At 35.2% G+C, this 18,490-nt stretch overlaps 1 protein-coding gene across 3 annotated transcripts in view; it reads left to right on the top strand.

The window, feature by feature from the left end:
• CALCRL (calcitonin receptor like receptor) overlaps nt 1-18,490 on the top strand; it is a 135,772-nt gene that overhangs the window by 15,506 nt on the left and 101,776 nt on the right. For 2 of the 3 annotated variants that reach the window (XM_088830756.1, XM_088830762.1), the window contains one exon: nt 9,089-9,156. The exons of the other annotated variant lie outside the window; for it this stretch is intronic. The gene's annotated coding sequence lies outside the window, so the exon portion shown is untranslated. The remainder of the gene's footprint in view (nt 1-9,088; nt 9,157-18,490) is intronic. 3 annotated transcript variants of the gene reach the window in all.

Genomic DNA, 18,490 nt, shown 5'->3' with positions numbered 1-18,490 from the left:
TGGCAGACTTGCCCACTGTTGCCTCCCAACAAAAGTCTTCCTCCATTACTTGTTGCCTTTTTGGACAATAGCACTAAAATGTCTATAGAAAGAGAAAAAGAACACTTAGTGGTGAAATTGAAAGAAAGTAAATTAATCATATAAAAAAGCATATATGGTAGAATACAAATCCTATTTGACTGTAAAAAAATTATACATATCTATAATAATTGATGAATTACATATTTTTATATCTGTAATTTCTCAAGCTTTTAAGTATTGATTTATGAATATTTAAAGATAATTCTAAAAAGAGTGCCAAGTGTCAATGCCTTTTCATCATTGTATAGTTCTGTAAGTTTTCTAAACTTAAAGCCAAGGGACTATTTTATAAATTAAAATATATAATTGTCACTAAATAAAATCATGATTTGTTTAAAAGCTCATAATAAATTTTCAAAAAATATATCTTCCTAAGTGATAAATTTTAACAATTCTTTTCTATTTAGATTCTCCAAGGGTTTATATCCATAGTATTCAGAAAAAAAAATATATGTGTATATATACACATTTTTTTAGAATGTGTCAAGGCTGTGACTTCCCTGATGGTTCAGGTGGTAAAGAATCTGCCTATGTTGTAGGAGGCCTGAGTTTGATCCTTGGGTCAGGAAGATCCTCTAGAGAAGGAAATGGCAACCTACTCCAGTAATCTTGCCTGAGAAATTCCATGGCTAGAGGAGCCTGGTGGGTTACAGTCCATGGGGTCACAAAGAGTCAGATATGACTGAACAATTAACACTATTTACACTTGTCAGGGCTGTAATTTTACTATTCTTCAATATATCTTGTATGCCTGGATTTTAAACCACATACTAGTTTGCATTAAACAACTCTATGTACTCAATGGAGTATTGCTCAAAACATAAAAGTAAGCTATGAAATGGGTTCTTTAAGTCTTTTTGAACTTTCTAACTTTTGTCGTTGTTGTTCAGTCACTCAGTCATGTCTGACTCTTTGTGACCCCAGGGACTGCAGCATGCCAGGCTTCCCTGTCCTTCACTATTTCCCAGAGTTTGCTTAAACTCACGGCTACTGAGTCGATGATGCCATCCAGCCATCTCATCCTCTGTTGTCCCCTTCTCCTGCCTTCAATCTTTCCCAGCATCAGGGTCTTTTCCAATGAGTCAGCCCTTCGCATTAGGTAGCCAAAGTATTGGAGCTTCAATATCAATCCTTCCAATGAGTGTTGTGTTAGTCGCTCTGTTGAGTCCAACTCTTTGTGACCCCATGGACTACAGCCCACTAGGCTCCTCTGTCTTTGGGATTCTCCAGGCAAAAATACTGGAGTGGGTGGCCATTCCCTTCACCAGTGACTCTTCCCAACCCAGAGACTGAACCCAGGTCTTCTGCATTGCAAGCAGATTCTTTACCATCTAAGCCACCAGGAAAGCCTCCTCCAGTGAATATTCAGGGTTGATTTCCTTTAGGGTTGACTTGTTTCATCTACTTGTCCAAGGGACTCTCAGGACTCTTCTCCAGCACCATGGTTGGAAGGCATCAGTTCTTCGGTACTCCGCCTTTTTTATTGTCCAGCTCTCATATCCATATATGACTACTGGAAAAACCATAGCTTTGACTATATGGATCTTCATCAGCAAAGTAATTTCTCTGCTTTTTAAAATGCTATCTAGGTTTGTCATAGCTTTTCTTCCAAGGAGTAAGCGTCTTTCTGGCTTTAATGTACTGTTATCAAAGGGATTTCCCAGGTGGTGCAGAGGTAAAGAATCCACTTGCCAATGCAAGAGGCACAAGAGACTTGGGTCCCATCCCTCAGTCAGGAGGATCCTCTGGAGAAGAAAATAGCAACTCACTCCTATTTTCTTGCCTGGGAAGTCCTATGGACAGAGGAACCTGGTGGGCTACAGTCCATGGGGTTGCAAAGAGGTAGTCACAACTGAGCATGCAAACACCAACTTATAATACAGATACTATTATAAAACATAAATAATAATAATGCCCTAACAAAAATTATATTTTGTTTTAGAATTATTCTACATTCATTCTGATATGTTTATATATATATATGTATATATGTTTATGTGTATATGATATGTTTATACATAACGTGGTCTCCTGCATGGCAGGCAGATTCTTTACCATCTGAGCCACCAGAGCCCATATATAATGTGACAATCCAATATTCTACAACACATTTTCTTCTTCCCAAGTAGCTTAGAATAAACAATAATAACAATAAAAGCTGAAACCAAAAATAACTTTTAAAAGACCAAAATGTGACAATTTCTAATCTAGAAGGGCTTGATGAAATGGTAGAAAGGACAGTTAAACTTTACAAAATAATAGAATAATAATAGAATTTTCAGTTCAGGTACTTGGCACATAAAATTGGAGTGCAAAAATAACTGATTTCTCACAGTGAGCAGAGACACCACACTTTCTCAAGCTAGAATCATGCCCTACAATGAAAAATGGGTACTCCCAGTAGTCCTGTTCAGCAAAAGGCAATGCCAAAATATTTGTTTACTCTCATCTAGATTCAGCAGAGGTACCATGTATTCCTGAGACCCTTTTCTAATAGAGTGTTGCTTGTAGAATGAAAAAGCTGTTTTGAAGCCTGGATAGTTGTCTAATACTAAGTCTAAAAAAATTGCTGTCAACTTAAAATAATTTCTCCAGTTATTATAACTGACTTTATTGCATATTGGATTTAAGGGTACAGGCGAAAAATTCATTATCAGCTTTAGCAGTTCTTCAGCTCTTACATATGCTGGATCTCCTTGACTTTGTTAAGTGTCTCTTTTCTAGAGGCATAGCTTGCTAACCTACAGCATGTGATATGACTGTAAATCAGTTTGGTAATCCATGATGTTGCCCACAAGCAAATGTTATTAGCAATTATTTAATTATTTCTATTTTAATTCCTCTTATTAGGTCCTCACCACATTTGTTTCTAAAGGAGTGGATGTGCTCTCCTTGTTTACATGGATCATATTTTTAAATTGTATATATTTAAACATATAATTTAAAAAGTACACAAACCCTAAACTTTTCTTCCTTGAAGTAAAACCAGGTCAGATCTGGTCACAGCGTCTGGGCAAATGGCAAGGTGAAAGTTTTTGAGAATCAACCAGAAGTTGATGAAACCATAAATGAAAGGAACAAGATTAGAGTTAGGAACTACTCAGGAGAACAGAAAAGATTCAGAAAAATTCTCATTTAGAGACTATATATATATATATAATCTGTAAAAATGTGATTAACTTAGAAATCATTGCTTACTGAGTCAAAAAAGTGATATAAAGCCAGAGTGAGGGGTGTGATTTGTCAGTAAAAAAGCAGAAAATGAGAAGAGGAGTAAACAGAATAAAGAGAGGAAAAGAGAGAGAAGATAAAAGGAGAGGCTCTAAAAGAAGGTAAATTGGTTTAATAAGACATATTATTTACCAGAAAGTTCAGGAAATAAAAATCCAGCACTGAACTGCATCAATTAAGAGGTGGAGATACTCAGGATACATGACCGTGGACAAAAAGTTAGTAGGCAAATCCTTCTAGCTGTTTGGTATAACATGTTGGATAGGAAAATTTAAATGCCCTTTTGTTTGAGGAATGGGGTTGACTGTTAAGCTTAAGGGTTATGCCTCTGATAAGAGGTGACAAGTATTTATGAAGAAGTTGTGAGAAGCAGATACCACTTCCCGATGGTAATCATGTTTTAAAAGTTGGGCCTAATTGTTCAAGATCTACTTTTAAAAGTGAAGGGTTCATAAAGTCTGACCCACTGGGACATCTTAGTCTGTCTAGGATAGTTTCTCAAAAGGCAGCCCAGAAATTGGGCTCCATTAATCATACCACATTTAAAACTGCAGACCTGGTTTGGTTAACTGCACATCTCTTGGCTCATTCCCAATCTACCAAATCAATCTGAGGTGGCTCAACATACAGAGGAAGGTGATGCTGAAATGAGTCCTGCATGCTCTGAAAACTGCTTTCTCTTTACTTTGGATTTTGTGAGAATAAGATGTGATAATATGATTGAGTGCAAATTTATAATAACAAAATTAGAGTGAATAAAGCATGTGTTTAAATCAAGTGATTCTCTAAGTAATGAAAGAATAAGTATAAATTCACACTGGACTACACATATATAACAAGATACATATTGCTTTCCCTTTTCATTCTTGCTTAGAGAATGTTTTGTGATTTGAGGTGCACATTTTCTGTGTCTGAATCATTATAACTTAAAAGTCTTAGAAACTTGGTAATAATCCAGAGTACAACTTTACTCATCTTTTCTTTTTTCACTGACCTCAAGGGGTAGTATACACACACACAAATACAAACATACACACAGATTCACAGGTCGTTCATCATTGGTCTTTCAAAATTCTCTCCATATAGCTAAGAAACTAACCTAAAGTCAAAGAGAATTCACACACCTAAATCACATTTGTAAAATTTACAAAGTGTTTAAGTTGTGCTGTTGCTGCTGCTGCTGAGTCACTTCAGTCGTGTCCGACTCTGTGTGACCCCATAGACGGAAGCCCACCAGGCTCCCCCGTCCCTGGGATTCTCCAGGCAAGAACACTGGAGTGGGTTGCCATTTCCTTCTCCAATGTGTTAAGTTGTGCATATATTTGCTACTGCTACTGCTAAGTCACTTCAGTCGTGTCCGACTCTGTGTGACCCCACAGACAGAAGCCCACCAGGCTCCCCCGTCCCTGGGATTCTCCAGGCAAGAACACTGGAGTGGGTTGCCATTTCCTTCTCCAATGTGTGAAAGTGAAAAGTGAAAGTGAAGTCGCTCAGTCGTGTCCAACCTTTAGCGACCCCACGGACTGCAGCCTTCCAGGCTCCTCCATCCATGGGATTTTCTAGGCAAGAGTACTGGAGATATTACATCTTAAAAGGGGTCTGATCTTAACAATATTCTGACAAAAGGAAGTAAACTTTAAAATTGATCAGTGCTTTGTGAGTCATCTCCATCTCCCACCCTACATCCAAGACCTATCTAAAATACGTTGCATTTTTATATATTTTGATCCACAGATCTATGACAAGTTCTTGATTCCATAGTAAGGAATCATACTCTGCACATTATCTTATAAAACCTTTTTATATTTTAAAATGTTCATGCATACAAAAGATTGTTAAAATGCACTGTTTAAATAAATAAATTCCTGTATACCCAGAACCCATCTTGTCCATCATATTTGTCACTAATTAAGTCACATGTGTGTGCCCAGAAGTAAGCCATTAGCCTAAACTTGTACGAGTCATTCCCTTGCTTTACTTTATGGCTTGACCATAATCTGCATTTCTAAGCAATGTATTATTTAGTTCTGTGTTTTTAGTTTTACTTTTATGAGAGTGGAATCCTTCTGAATATGGTCTTTGGAGACTTGCTTCTCATTCAGCATTCTGTTCTGAAGACGCATCTGTATTAATGTGTGTAACTGTGGTTCTTTTCACTGCTGCAGTGTCCCTTAGTATGAATGCACAATGCATTTATCTTTTTTTCTGCTGAGAACATTTGGATTGCTTCTACAATTTTGCTATTACAAACAATGAAGCAATGAACATTTTTTAACATATTTCTTTGGTACACATGTCTGAGTTTCTTCAGGGAATACATTTATGAGTGGGATTTAAGGATCCTAGCAATTCTTATACAAATTTATTCTCCCAACCGTATGTGAGGTTCCCATTGCACCACATTCTTTCCAATACTTTGTGTTACTGTCAGACTTTTTAATTTTTGCCAGCTTAGTGGGCGTAACATAGTATCTCATAGTATCTCATTGTTTTAATTTGCATTGCCCTAATTATGAATCACAGCAAATTTGCATGTAAAACAAATTAAAATTTTCCTCCGAAACATTTGTTTCTAATTGGGTAGCAGTGACCGGATGTAGAATTATGGTAAAACCACTTTTGCTTATATGTTTTTGAGGAAAGGACTATTTTTGGTTAGGGGGTTCAGGGAAAGGAAAGATTGTCTTATTGCTTTCAAGCTGGGTATGGATGAGCAGCATTTCTGATCATGACCAAGAACATAGATTAATAATGTCTAGAATCATACCCCCAAATTTCCATTGCCTTTAATTAAAAAATCCCATCAAATACATATCTTCTTTAAAAATAGGAGGTAAGGGAATAATTCCATTCAGATGTGTATGTGCTTTTTGAAAAAAGACTTTCTTTTTCAGAGATGTTTCAGATTCCTATAAAAGCTGAGTAGAAGGTAAAAGATTTTCCACGTAACCCTCTTCCTACCCCTCCTCTATGACTCATATCCGCCATGAAAGCTGTACATTTGTTAGAATCAATTAACCTATATTGACAGATCATACCCACTCAAAATCCTGTGTTCTGTGACAGCCTAGAGAGGTGGGAGGGGGTAGGAGGTGGGAAGGAGATTAAAAAGGAAGGGACATTTGTATACCTACTGGTGATTCATGTTGATGTATGGCAGAAAGCAGAACAATATTGTAAAACAATTATCCTCCAATCAGAAATAAATAATTTTTAAAAATTAATGTATGATTCACTGTTGGTGTTATGCATTCTATGAATTATAACAAATATGGCATGTATTATGTGGTTTTTTTTAACTGTTTTAAGTCATTCATGGTACTTGCAAGTCTCTGAAAGAGGTCTTGTCTCTCTTTCTACTGTTGTAAAATTACTTAAACATAATGTTATCCTAGAAGGCACTGCAGTTTGTGTCTTCATGTAATTCTTCATTTTGGAAACCACTTGATTGCCTTTGTACCCATTGGCTGAATTTAACTAATATATTTCTTCAAGTTTCTGATTTCCTCTTAATAAATACACTTAGGTTTGTGTATTTGTTCTTTTAACTTCATTGTTGTGCTTCACCATGGCAACAGTACATCAAGAAGGTTTATCCAACATTCTTATATAATACATTTATTTACTGTGTTTCTAAGGTTTAGTTGATTTTGATTTCATTGCCTAAACACTTCAGTCAATGGTGCTGCTTGCACAAGATTAACTTTCTTTTGAATTTTCTCTAGGCATCTTTATCATTTTAATTAAGGCTTTATAATATTTTCTTTGTATTTTCTGGTACTGCAAATGCTGATATTTTCAGAGGAAAGTGGAATACCATGTTGACATATACATTATACTTTTATTAATATCTGGAATATGTTTACTAACCAAAATAGTCAGAAGTAATTGTTGACATTTTTGTTTTCTACTAAGCTTATCACCAAAAGGATGGAAATATTCTTTCACAGCATTTTCAGTTGGGGTTAAAAATGAAATGTCTAAAACCATGCAGAAAAAAAAACAAACCCAATGGTCATGTCTATTTCTAGTGGCATTTTCTAACAAGTTGGGAAAGTACTCAAAATAAACTTCAACTTTGAACCTTGTGAATTCCATATGAATGCCAGTAAAGTCTGAGACTGACAAGACTTTTTGTTATTTTTTCCAAAATAGCTAGTAGAAAACCCAGATTCTAACTATACGCAGAGTGTCTGTTTATGTAAAAACACACATCTCTTTAATATGATCACTATCTTAATGACAATATATGCTAGACCATTTATAATATATTATAAATTAATAAAATATGTGAGGGTATAAAAATTTACAAACTAATTCATTTTTTTTTAAATTTATATAAAAGAAGATTTTATTACAGAGGTTGCTTTTAACATAAGCTTCTTATACTTTCGGGTTTTCATGCAAGGATCCCTAGTGACTTCATGAAAATCCTTTACAATAATTCAGAAATTATTGTTGGAAGTAGCAGCAAATTGATAATCCATAAGAACAAGTTTATTTTTGAAAAAAAGTTTCTCAATATAAATTAATGGAGATAAAAATTTGCAAAGGCAAATTTGACATCTTAAAGTACTATAAGTTCAAACAAGTAAGTAAGTAAGTGTTAGTTGCCCAGTCATGACCGACTCTTTGTGACCCCATGGACTGAGCCCACAAGGCTCTTCTGTCCATGAGATTTTCCAGGCAAGGATACTGCCTGGGTTGCCATTTCCTTCTCCAGGGGATCTTCCCAACCTGATCAAATCCAGGTCTCCTGCACTGCAGGCAGATTCTTTAGCAACTGAGCTACAAGGGAAGCCCAAATAGTACTTTAAAGTACTTAAAGAAGTACTTTGCTGCTGCTAAGTCACCTCAGTCGTGTCCGACTCTGTGTGACCCCATAGACGGAAGCCCACCAGGCTCTGCCATCCCTGGGATTCTCCAGGCAAGAACACTGGAGTGGGTTGCCATTTCCTTCTCCAATGTGTGAAAGTGAAAAGTGAAAGTGAAGTCGCTCAGTCGTGTCCAACCTTTAGCGACCCCAAGGACTGCAGCCTACCAGGCTCCTCCATCCATGGGATTTTCTAGGCAATAGTACTGGAGTGGCTTGCCATTGCCTTCTCCAAAAGAAGTACTTTAAAGAAGTTCAAATAGTACTGTGTAAATGTAAATCAAGGTATATCTTGCCTTAAACATTATTTTGAGTCTGAAAAGAGACATGTAAACTATCTTCATATATGTTAACTCTTAGTTTAGCAGTGGATGAATATTACTTGTTAGTGATACCCTATATTTAAGGAGCGCTAAACATGGTCTAGCCTCGAGCTTCCTCTGACAAGATCTGTGTCACTCTTTCCCCCTCATTCACTTCAGTTTGATCATGTTGGCTTTCTCTATATGCTTTGAACCAGTCATGTCATTCCATTTTCAGAATCATTGACCAAGCCACCCTTTCCTCAGAACAACTTTTCTCCTGAGCATTTGAGGACATCCACTTCTTCCTAGTGCTAAGATCTTGAACAACAGGCACCCTCCTCCATGTACGGGTGCCTTAAAATCCTCATTCTTAACAAATGAGGTCCAAGAACAAAGTTCTTGATTACTTTCAGGTTAAAATGGTGGCAACCTAAATTACCTGAAACAATACCTTCCAACTTCCCATTAAAATGAAACATTTAAAATAGCTGTTTGTGATTTTAAGAAAGCACACTAGTATATAACTTTAAGTTATGTAAAATCCCACTATCCACTAATATTATTACCGAATTCACAAGAATGTTCTCTTGTCATCTAGGGTCCTACGATGATACACCAACCACTTGTGCTGCCACCAGTCAAAACTATGGATGGCCCTACCTTCAGGTATTGCATATGAATATACTACAAAAGGACACTCATGACTTTATGAAAGTAACATGCTAGATTTACAATGAAGTTGAGAACAATATGAATATGTTAACAATCATAAGAAAGATTTCACAGAATGATACATAATATAATTCCAAATAACTTCGAATAAAGGAAAACTTTGAAAGGCAATCCAACAAACTACTGATAAAGATGGACTTATGGGCATCTGTCAGACTTACAAAGTCATTTCCTTGGGATCTTTGGGTATGAACTTATCCCACATGTTTTTGTTCCCTTGGCCAGAGGACTAGGAATGTTAAATTAATATAAATGGCTCTTATAATATTTATTAATATCCTTAATTTAGTAGTATTAGCCACAAACATCACACAAAAACACAAATACACACAAATATATAATGTCTATGGTTAATCTTGTTTTAACTATAAATATATATATATATATATAACAGGAGAGGGCAATGGCAACCCACTCCAGTGCTCTTGACTGGAAAATCTCATGGACGGAGGAGCCTGGTGGGCTGCAGTCCACGGGGTCGCTAGGAGTCAGACACGACTAAGCGACTTCACTTTCACTTTTCACTTTCATGCATTGGAGAAGGGAATGGCAACCCACTCCAGTGTTCTTGCCTGGAGAATCCCAGGGACGGGAGAGCCTGGTGGGCTGCCGTCTCTGGGGTCGCACAGAGTTGGACACGACTGAAGCGACTTAGCAGTAGCAGCAGCACATATATATAACAAATTATGTTTTCATGTATAAAGTAATAGGGCTAGGTTGCTCTTTTGAACTAAATTCCTTTCCTCCATAAAGTTCTTTGCTTTCTGATTCACATAGTCACTGTTATGTTCTTACAAATGGCTATAAACCTTTCCCATAATTGGAACGTAAAAGGATATCATTTATAAATAAGGGAACAGGAAAATGGTGGTTAACTGAATTAAAGATTTAAGTTGCTCTAGCTACTATTTTTAGAACTCCCTGGCAAAGCAATTTCAACTTCAATCGTAGGCATTAATTTCGTTTCAGGGGCACTGGTGCTTCCAAAAAGATTATTGTTGAAGACAGATATCTCTTCTTATTTATATTTAGCACTGTAGTTCCACACCAGATAAAATATTAATTATGTGATTATTATTATACCTCACATCCTCCTTCCTGACAAAATTAAAGTAGCTTTCCTGTCCTCACTTATTTTTAGACTGCAAAGTATTTAACAATTCAGTAATGCATCATCTCAATAAACTATAACAGCATTAATGAAAAATAAAGGCTAGTGAATGATTTTATCTTAAATTCAAAGCTGACTGAATTAATTCCTTATTCTAACTTTAAATTCCCAAGTCATATTGTTGGACCAAAAATAGACCCTCTGTAATTATTCTTTGTCCTACAGCATGTCTTTGGGAACTCATCATTGTTGTTCTATCCTTTTATGTGTCAGCTTCCTTTGCACATTGAATCTCATATGACTCACTGTTCCTTTGAGCATGGTGTGAACGCTTGAAATACCTACTTATAACTGACAGTTGAATTTTTCTTCCTGAACTTTTTTATGTGAAGTGGTGTCAGATCAATTTTTTAAAGCCCCAAGTTTGCTTATTGAAGACATGTAAGAAAAAGCATAAAATGAAAGATGATTCACTTACTGGGCAAAAACTGACTTTAACTTCCTCTATCTGTGAGTACCAGTCATCCTCATATGGAAATTAAGAGGATTACCCATTCTTTTCTGTCTTTCCAACTTAAAAATTCTAACATATATTCTCTAGTTTGAAGGAGATAATTTGGAAATGGCTTGAAAATGAAAGGTCTGAATTTAAACTGCATTCTCTTCATTAAATTGATCTCTGATTTGCAGTGTATTGGTGATTTTTTGTGAGATACCAATAGCCCTGATGGTAATTTTTAAAATTTTATTTCTAGCATGGAATGTTTAAGGTGGATATGTATTTAAATTCTAGCAAGAAAGAGGTTGAAAAAATGATCTCTGGAAAGATTAAAAAATATAACTGAGAACCAGTTTGCTATCATATTAGTTTGACTCACATGCAGTTTAACTTTAACCTAATACAAGAAGCCCAGAAATGAGACTTAAGAAAGAGAACTCCTAGTCTTAGCTCATCTGCCTCTGTTGTGGGATATGAGGCAAATCACCAAACATTCCTGAACTCCCATCTTCTAAATCTATAAAATGAGCAGGTTATATTGTGAGACATCCCGGCCCATTTCAGCTCTGAAATTCTGGGTCCTCTAACTGTAATCACTCTGAATTAAAGACAGGAGTTGGAAATAAAATATCATTTGAAATTCTTTGTAATAAATAATGTGATTTGTAATAGCTCAATTCCTCTAACTTGAAATATTGTTTCATTTCTTTATTTACATAATCATCGAGTAGACTCTGAAACTTGACAAATAGGTAAAAAGGCAAGAAAGAGGAAAAAAGAAGGAGAATGTCTCTGGCTAGACTGAATGTTGGCAACAGAAGGATCCATTTAAAATTTTAAAATCCATATAAAATTTTATATTCTTACTGAAAATTCTTTTTGCATGGTAGTAAAAATATTAACTTTTAAATTTATAATAATTTAATAGATCCATTTTCACATTTAAACCTTAAACCAATTGAAACTGAATCTCACATACAATTTTTTGATGGAGAGTTGTAGCAATGCTTTTTATCAAATAATGTACCCATTCTATTACTGATTTAAAACATAACTAAATTGTTCTATTTGCTAAGTGATATTAACAAACTGGTTTGGATTCTAGGGTCTGTTTGTCTTATCATTGCTACTTGTTTAACTGACCTTTAAAATTATTCATTACCTTGATTGCATTACATTTATACATCATTTGGGGGAAAATTAAGCATCTTTATATATTTTAGTTTTATATACATTAATAAAAATGTCTCTTTAATCAAAATCATTTTATGTCCATGAAATAATTATATACCTTCTTCAAAATGGCTCTTCGGGCAGGAGGAATGCCTGGTTCTTAACGATCAGAGTGTACTTTTACCCAGAACAATGTGAAAGTTTTCTCAGCAAATATTATGAATAGGTCAGAGAGTCAGGTTGATTAGAGCAGTGAGTACTAAATTAAGGTAAATTTACAAAAAAAAAAAAAGGTATTGTTATTCCACTAAACTAATGAAACAAATTATAGGACTTTAACTCAAATAAGACACTTTCAGGAACCTAGATTTAATTTTGTATTTATGATCTGGTGGTTTTTTTAAAAGAAATCTTATAAGCACATTAGTTTTCTCTAATCCAAGACCATATAAGTCCCCAAGTTGTCAGTGATTTGGTTACTACATCTTACACAGGGAGCAAAGGGGACCCTGGTGTATAATTCGAGAGGCTGGCCACTGAGAGCTGGTCCATTGTGGGGTATATCTCTCCTAGCTAAGCTTTTGACTTTGCATGTCACATAAATAGATTGGAGTTTGGTCTACCTGTCTGTAAAATAGGAGATTAAATCTGAGCAAAAGAAAAAAAAAAAAGAGAGAGAGAGAGTTAGAGTTGCTCAAAATAAACTCTAAGATTCTCCTTAATTCTAACTCTTCTTGGTCACTTTGGCTCTTGGTTTAATCATCATCTCCAAAGGGTACATTTTACATTCTACGTTTGTCCTTTAATTTGTTATGTCTACCTTTCTTGTCCCTGAGCTACATTAAAGAAGCATTTGTAAAGAGCTATTTTAAACTTCTGTGTAGTACACCTTATAGGGCCTGTAAACTCAGCTAAGTGTATTACAAATTGTATTAGAATGTTCCCCCAAAATTATATAATTAGTGATTAAATTACTCTTATAGATCAGCTTCATGCATAATTGTCTTACCATCCTTTGAAAAATGAATAGCACACTGTCTTATTGCTCAGAGTTAAAAACAGGTAAACTAAGGGACATCATTATTCTAGAAGATATGATTAATGACCTGTTACAAAAAGTAGGTATAAAAATATACAGCATATATTTTAAATGTAATTTTTTAAAGAGTTAAAAGATGCAGTTTTCTAATAGTTGGAATATCCAAAAAAATACCAATTCTTACCTTTCTGTGTGATTAGCTGTGTTTCCAATAAAAATCATTCAAATAAAAATTATGGACTCAACAAAATGAGGTTAGCACAACTGATGAGGAACATTTGCTATATATACTTGTCATTTATATTAGTTTGCATATCTCACATGCAAAATAAAGCATGAGCCTTAGTATAATACACCACTTCAATAATTCAGTGTTGTTCCTGATCCAGTGACTTGGGGGTCTCATTTTCAGTGCCAAAAAATTTACAAGTATTCTAAGCTGTAAGAGATTTCCATATTATAATGCATCCTATAAATGGTGGTATTCTTTGAAAATACACTTCTCTGAAATCTCCTTGTTACCTTACTTTTAATCAGACTCTATTTTAGCTCATAAAGTTGTTCTCTTTTGTATTGATCCCTGAAATATTTTTTCTCTGATTTCTATAAAAATTTCCAGACACATAAATTGCTTTGCATGTAGTAGACTGGATTGAATATTTTCATATGAAATATAAGTAATGTAAACAATTTCAGATCAAGTGGTAGACATCGTCATTTATAAAGATCACTTGGTTTTTCCAATATCTTCTCTATTTCCAGCCTCTCTCCATCTTTCTGGATCCTCTCTCTTCCTCTTTATCACTCATTTTCCTGCTTCCTTTATAGGAGTGAAAATAATACATTTTCTAACATTGATTCATGGAAAGGAGATTTTTCTTTTTATATTTAAACAACTGCTAACATTTATTGTTATGTATCTGCTCTATCATATGTTATTTTTGATGTATTTTACATACAAAAAATAGTTCCTTCAGTAAGAGAAATTCTGCTATCAATGTTAATGGTAATTATGTAATGAATTATGATAACAGTCTATTCATAATGACAATTTTTTAATATTTGATAGGTAAAAGTAAGTTGTCATTGAAGTTTCACGGGAACCAAGTTATATGCAGACTTACCCTATGGCTCAGTGGACAAAGAATCTACCTGCAATGCAGGAGACACAGGAGAAGAAGCAAGTTCCACCCTTGGGTCAGGAATATCACCTGAAGGAGGGCATGGCAACCGAAAGAGTCAGAGTCTGAAACCTCTGAGCGACTAAGCACAGCACAGCACATGTTATATGCAGTGTGCCTGCATGCTTCGTCGCTTCAATCGTGTCTGACACTTTGTGACTCCATGGACTGTAGCCCACCAGGCTCCTCTGTCCATGGGATTCTCCAGGGAAGAACACTGAAGTGGGTTGCCATGTCCTCCTCCAGAGAAATTTCCTGACCCAGGAATTGAACCCACGTTTCTAAAGTCTCCTGAATTGGCAGGCGGGTTCTTTACCACTAGCACCAGCTGGGAAGCCCTTTATGTAGTGTAGATACTATAAGCTTTCATACATTTACCTGTTTATTCCTTTTCACATTTGCTTTACATTAAATTATAATTTGTTTTATTTTTCTGACTACAGTGCTCAGCCTAATAGTTTTCAAATGCAATGCAGTTTTATTTTTGGTTAAGATAGAATTTTTGTGTTTCAAATGTCTTACACTTTAGATCAATGATCTACAAACTGGATTATGAATATACCTAAGGAGTAGGCAGAAAATGTTTGTTGTACAGAGATCGATTTCCAGATCCAAAATTCCTCAGGTCTAAGTTGCCAGCCAGTCACCCTTTTCACTTTTTCTTTCATGGTTTTCCTTTTACTTCTTTACACACACAGATACTATTTCACCCTTCTGAGTCATACTATTAATATTATACAAAGCATTTCTGCAGGACATAACCATCTCAGAGGCCTAAAAATGAGTACAGAAAGAATGGATACACTGAGCTTTGCCAAACCTTTTTCAAAAGCACACATGGCCTCTCTATTTTCTTCATCTCATTTGGTATATTTCTAATAAAATTTTGCTTTGTGTTTAAAAATTATGTATCAAATTTTGTAATGAATTTATTATGTTCTGATCTAGAGTATAAACTCTAGACGCAAACTCTCTGGTTCAAATCCTAAATTAAATAGTTTTTTCAATCACTTGGTTAAGTTAATAAATCTACTTGTGCCTCAGTTTCCACATAGGTAAACCTGGGATTAACAGTACCTATTTTATATATATTTTAATAATGTGATCATAAAGATTGAAAAGGTAAATATTACATTTTTATGTATTATAAATTGGTCATCATCTATTATGTATCATTGATGTTTCTGGACTTGGTGGTCACTATCTATAAGAACTGATAGAAGTTCTGCAAAAGTGAAAGTCTTAGTCACTCAGTCGTGTCTGACTCTGCAACCCCATACTGTAGCCTGCCTGGCTCCTCTGTCTATGGAATTCTCCAGGCAAGAATACTGGAGTGAATAGCCATTCCCTTCTCCAGGGGATCTTCCTGACCCAGGGATTGAAATCGCATCTCTTGCAGTGCAGGCGGAATCTTTACCATTGGAGCCACCAGGGAAGCACGATAGAAGTAGAGGTGGAAATATTTAGTACTTAGATCACGACTTGAAATTGAGTAAGTCTTGTGTTAGTTAATATCATCATCATCATCATTATTATTCTAATAAAATTGTAATGGTCAAGCAATTGAGAACGATTTTTAAAACACTCATTCAGACAGGTAAATAATTTAATGAAATTTCCACCTAGGTGTATGTTTTGTTTCATAAAATATTTTGGTCAGGGAAGACGTCATTGAAAATTTTCCTAGGAAAAGATTAGGAGAAGTTGCACAGTAACCATGCAAATACTTCAAAGGAAAAGGAAGATACTGCAAGATTATAGTTTTAAACGCCACTCGCTCACTCAGTGATCCACTTCTTCCTCCCTCCGTCTTTTTGCTCCACTCTGTCTTTATTCGTTCTGTTCCTCTATTATGATTTCTCCTAGTTCTCCTGTAATGTAGTCACTTAAAAAATTTAGAAAACTAAAAAATATATTTCAATGGAATAAAATTCTGTAAGCAAAGGTGGATAGTGGAGTGGAATATGATGTCAGGGAGATTAAGAAATTTCCAGCTGTCAAGAGAACACTCATTTCCCTACAAGTGATTGTGTAGGTATTAAATTGTTGTTGCATTTATATTTCATTGAAAATAATACAGCATTTATAGTTTAAAATATCAACATTTAAAATGTACCAAATATTACATTTTGCAAATGACCTACTAACTTAAATGGATGAAGTTTTAAAATTGCTTTAGAAATAGCATCAACAGAAAAGTTAGAACACTTGCACTAGTTTGGCACATTTAATTCATCTTTGCATTCCTTCTTCTGTGAAAAGTACACTTAAAATAAGCCTGCTAATAAATATGCATGTAATATTTTACTATGAAAATATGATGAATTATGATATCATTGAACTGAACTGAACCTTTCATTGTAGCATGGAGTTGTAACCAAAACAACTAACCTTATGTTCTTAACTTGACATAATTACAGGATGATGTCCTTGGTCTGGGGTAAGGTGATGAGATACTACATGTATCACATGGAAATGGGCTCTTGATGCTGTTAGTAAGAAAATATAAGGCTTTGCAAATAGTGTGCTACAAGATATCAAAAGGGTTTCTCTTTTGTCATTAAGGATATAAATTATCATGAGATTAAGAAAGATCCTTTGCAACTGGAGCTTTTACATCTACATATAATAATTTATATTTGTAGTTTAGGATTAATAAATAGCTTACATTTATTTATTGATAGTGAAGTTTTGTTTTTGATAATGAATATTATGCATTTCCAAAAACAAAAGAGTTTGTCAATAGATGTGGAAAAACTCTAGTCTTTATTTTTCCAAGATGCAATGATCCATAAAAAAAGAAATCAGTTGAACAAAGAGTACCTATCTTGAAAGAGGTTTTTATCATATCAGAAAAGCTCATTTAGTGGGATAGATCTATACTTATAATTAAGAATCAAACCCCTCTGCCAAATCTCAGCAGAGTTCATTAGACTCCAGATTAATTCTAATAGTCATTAGTGTGTGGACTTCCCCACTGTAGGAAACCCCCCCAAAAAAGCACCCTTCTCCCCCAATAGAAAACCCTGTTTCTTTTCTTTAGATACTTTATTATTGTTTCATTTTGTCTTCTATCCTATTTCCCACGTCCTCCTTAATCTTTTCAAAGCAAGTTAATTATGTTTTTATGGAATAGATCAGTTTTGATAAAAATTTTCCCTCTTCCCAAATTATGCAGACCCAAACATGAACACATCAAAGTGAAATTTCCAATCAGCCTAGGCCACAGTTCATTTATACCTGTCAGGGTTATAATTTTGCTAGTTTTTAACTTCAAGCCAGTTTTTCCTAAATTGCCCATTTTTATAACTTTCCTAGACTATCTAATTTTCTGTCTGTATTAACCCATCAGTCACAATATACTTAAAAATGGCCAGATGGGCAAGTTTTGGACTTCCCTGGTGGTTTAGCAGTAACGAATCCGCCTGTAATGCAGGAGACCTGGGTTTGATCCCTGGATCTGGAAGATCCACTGGAGGAGGGCATGGTAACCCACTCTTGTACTCTTGCCTAGAAAATTCCATGGACAGAGGAACCTGACAAAGTGGCAGATCATATGGTCGCAAAGAGTTGGACATGATTGAAATGACTCAGCAGCAGCAACAGGACAAGCCTTTCCACTTTGTGGCATGTTTGCTTAATGCAAAGTCTTGCTAATATATTTAATGATATATTATTTATATGTCTACTAGTTATTGAAAATAAATGAAAACACATTTACATTTATTGACTTCTATTTAAGTGACCTAAATCACCGACTCTATGGACATGAGTTTGAGTGAACTCCGGGAGTTGGTGATGGACAGGGAGGCCTGGCGTGCTGTGATTCATGGGGTCGCAAAGAGTCGGATACAACTGAGCGACTGAACTGAACTGAAAGTAATGGAGAAATGCCCAGCACCTAGAAAGAATAAAGGGTGTGGCATACCAGGAAAACACAGTCATTTACTGTATTTTACAGGAACTTCCTGCTGTGACTAAAAGTTCTTTGCTCTCTCAGAGACTAGATATAAGACAAAGGGAAATGCAACACAGATAACTGGTAGCTTTTAATCTGCTGAATCTAAATATGTCTGCCAATGAGAAACAGATGCTGGATTTAAAGAAAATGAGTGCTGTGATTCAATGCATCTGGGAAGTAGACCTGGCAACAATGACTCAAGAAAGCCTTTAGATGCACTTTTACTGTTATAGGCTGTTTTACAGAAACCAAACCTCCAGGTGAAAGTTCAACACTTCTCTGTCAAATGTTTTTCTGTATGACA

This window comes from Moschus berezovskii, chromosome 2, assembly GCF_049115385.1.
Source record: "Moschus berezovskii isolate FMDL1 chromosome 2, NW_MosBer_1.0, whole genome shotgun sequence".
Taxonomy (NCBI): Eukaryota; Metazoa; Chordata; class Mammalia; order Artiodactyla; family Moschidae; genus Moschus; species Moschus berezovskii.
The sequence above is the reverse complement of the archived record's forward strand: the minus strand, read 5'-3'. Positions and strand labels throughout refer to the sequence as shown.